Source organism: Tiliqua scincoides, chromosome 1 (genome assembly GCF_035046505.1).
Source record: "Tiliqua scincoides isolate rTilSci1 chromosome 1, rTilSci1.hap2, whole genome shotgun sequence".
NCBI classification, from domain to species: domain Eukaryota; kingdom Metazoa; phylum Chordata; class Lepidosauria; order Squamata; family Scincidae; genus Tiliqua; species Tiliqua scincoides.
In genome coordinates this window covers 69,022,377-69,025,853 of record NC_089821.1, presented here as the reverse complement: position 1 = coordinate 69,025,853, position 3,477 = coordinate 69,022,377, and positions in this window count along the sequence as shown.

Below are 3,477 nucleotides of genomic sequence, written 5' to 3'. Positions count from 1 at the left end.
GAAGGATTTTCAGCACACATGTCTTATGCTTGAATGGAACAAGGCACAATTCTCAAGTGTTGTGGTACTCATTCCGCTAATGTATGTGACAGTCTGTGGATGATGATGATGTTAATGTTCCATGTTCAAAACATTGAACATGCAAAGACTGCAAAGACAGCTGGGCTTACAGCTTAGGTACTGATACAAAGGAACAACAGAGGAGTGGGAGGTGGTATGATTTGGCAACAGCCTAAATATGGGGAAAAAAGAGAGAAAGGAGGCAAAGATGAAGCCCAGGCTTTGCAGTCTTGGGGGGAAAGATAACTTCAGTCTTGGACATATTGAGCTACAGACAATGAAATGTTAGCCAGGCAGTTGGAGATGTGGGATTGGATGGCAGGCAGGAGAACATTCCAGGGTAAATGGGGAAAGCTGGGTAGGGGATTTGATGAGGTCACCCGGGAACAGCCTGTAGAGGGCGAAGAGTACTGAGGCCAAGAACAGAGCCCTGAGAGACCACAACAGAGAGAGGGGAAGAACAGGATCTTCACCCCTGTCAAACAACAGTAAGACAGGTAGGAAGAGAACTGCTTAAGAACAGAATCATGTAGACCGGTGTTTCTCAAACTGTGGGTCAAGACCCACTAGGTGGGTTGCGAGTCAATTTCAGGTGGGTCCCCATTCATTTCAATATTTTATTTTGAATATTTTAGACTTGATGCTCCCATGGTATGTGACTGCATTTGGGGAAATGTTACTGATCTGTACTTTTAACAGGCTGCTATGTATATGCTTTGAACAATGATAGTCAATGGAACTTACTCCTGAGTAAGTATGGGAAGGATTGCAGCCTAGGATTATTCAAAATTTTCCTGCTTGATGATGTCACTTTCAGTCATGATATCACTTCTGATGGGTCTGAACAGCTTCTCATTCTAAAAAGTGGGTCCTGGTGCTAAAAGTTTGAGAACCACTGTAGACCAAAGTCATGAAGGAAGTCAAGCAACAGAGAATGCTTGACTGAATGGAAAGCAACAGGGAGGTCAAGAAGGATGAAAACAGAATGAAATTCTGACTGGACAGTGAGAAGATCATCTATGATTTTTGTGGGGGGCTGTTTTGGTGGAGTGCAATGGGGGGATGCCAGAATGGAGGGGGTCAAGAGCAAATCTAAAGGAGAAAAAATAGAGGCAGTGGGAGTGAGCAGTCTGTTCCAGGAGTTTGGAGGCAAAATACAGTAGGGAGACTGGACAGTTGTTGAAGAGGAAAGGTGAGTCAAGAGATATTTGTGGAAACAGTGGCATGTTAGAATGCAATTGGGAAGGCACCCAATCAGAATGAATGGATGTTGTACATTATTTTAGCACAAGTACTCCACCAACAACCCTTATCCTCCTCAGGTTGACTCTCTTGTCTGGCAACGAGGCTCATCTGGTTACAATACTATGTGCTGGCCTGAAGGTTAGGGGCAGGGTGCTTTCACTCCAGCCCCTTTCTCCAAACACATTTTGCTTACAACATTCTTCATGGGAATGTTGACAGTGTTTTTCCCAAAGCATTTGCATTTCAAAGGCTATTGGTCACAATACCTCCTGGTTCAGAGGCAGTCTAGGTCTGGATAGCAGTAGCAGGAGAGCAACAACAGGAAAGAATATGGGCCAGTTTGGACAATAGTCACCAACTAGATTCTCCTAGTAGGTGAACACGTACTCTCCCCTCACTTCCCAGGCCATCTAGGCTTTTTATGTCAATCGCATGGGACAGATTCCAGAGATGTCTCTGTACTAGTCAATTAGGGCACAGGCACAAAGGAGAGTCTTGGGGCAACTTGCTAATAGGTTTATTATGGCATAAGCTTTCATGGATGAAAGAGCCCATTTCATCAAAAGGAAATGTTTGTATTATTTGACAATGAGATGAATAATACTAATTTGGGGCTTCTAGAGGAAGTTAGACCCAGAGCATTTTGTTGCTTAGGCTGAGGGCCAGCTCTGATGTTAATTTTTTCCTATTCAAGTCTTTCTGACCATGAAGCAAGGAGAAAACACTTGAAGACATGAGCCTTGGCAAGGCTAGACTGGCTCTGCACGCAACTGGCAAAATTCTGAAGTCTAGCCTGCCAGTTGCATGTGTCTGAACCACATTTAAACCACATTTAAACAAATACCCTGCCTTCAGCCATTTTCCCTCCTAAATATCTCTTAAAACTGTGGAGGGAAATTAATGTTAGGATGTGGTCCAAGATGGTTTGTTACAGTTAATCTAAGAGGATTAGTCCACAGCAAGAGAGAGTTAAGCAAACATGCTTGTTGTTTCTGCTCCAGCTTTGTCTTTGTAGAACAGTGCTTCCCAAACTTTTTAAAATAACAATCTATTGGGACCCATCAGGTGACAGGTGGGAGGCACATGCTGAGGAAGACCAAGAGAGGAGGCAAACTTGTTCGCATTGTTGCTCCTTCAAGTGGCAAAAGCCACTACCTCTCCTCTCCCGGCTAGCCAAATGAGTGAGAAGACATCTGCACAGGGAGGGGACTGCAGAAGGCCACACCCCTGTCCTGTCCAGTGGCTTCTGGGTTTGCTCACTCCCTCAGCCTGGCTCACTCCAAAGTCAGGCACCAGCCAAGGGCCCGAGATGTTCACAAGACAATGAACAATCAGGGAAGCCTTCCAAAGACCAAGTTGCTGGACACATTCAGAGGGGAAGGATGTGTGCCTGGGGTGGAGATAAGGGGGCAACAGCAGGTCCGCACATACCTCCATGTGGACTCCATGCAAACTTTTCACAACCCACTAAAAATGATTTGCTATGGTGAGTAGCCCCAAATTAATGGGGGAGCTGATGGAAGCTCAGATCCCTGCCCCAGTATGTTGTCCTATGCCAGCAGGGATACAGTAAGGACATGGGGGAAAACCTATATACCACCCTTATCTATGGTAAGTATGTTTGGGGCAGGGGGACAGTTGCTTTTGGAGATGCCTACCATCTGGGGTATCTATCGTTGTTAAGGGGTCTCTCCTACCTACCTGCAGAAACTCCTACTTTCCATGTTTCTGCCTTCTAGCAGTTATAGTATTCCTCTTTGTGCCAGAAAGTTAGAAGAGGAGGATGGGATGACTGCATGACTGCTTCTAGGTGTGCCTTCATACAGGTGAGTCATAATGCAAATAAGGTGCCACTGCCCTGATGAGAAAGAAGCTTCTCTGGTTGAATCTGTTTCTCCAGCTGAATTAAGATCTGCAGCTGACAAAAATGTGGGAGCCCTGCCATAAAAAGGTGACAATTCTACAACAAGGGAACACACAATCTTCAAGGAGGAGACCAAGCACATGACAGAAATGGGAAGCCCTTGCTTCCTAATTCAGACCTTCCTTTTCCTTTCCTGTCTTCTCTCCCTTTTTCTGTTTCTTCCAATTTCCCTCACCTTGTTCAAATAGAACACAGATGACATTAAGATGACATTAACACTGACTTCAAGGCAGTGGACTAGGCATGGT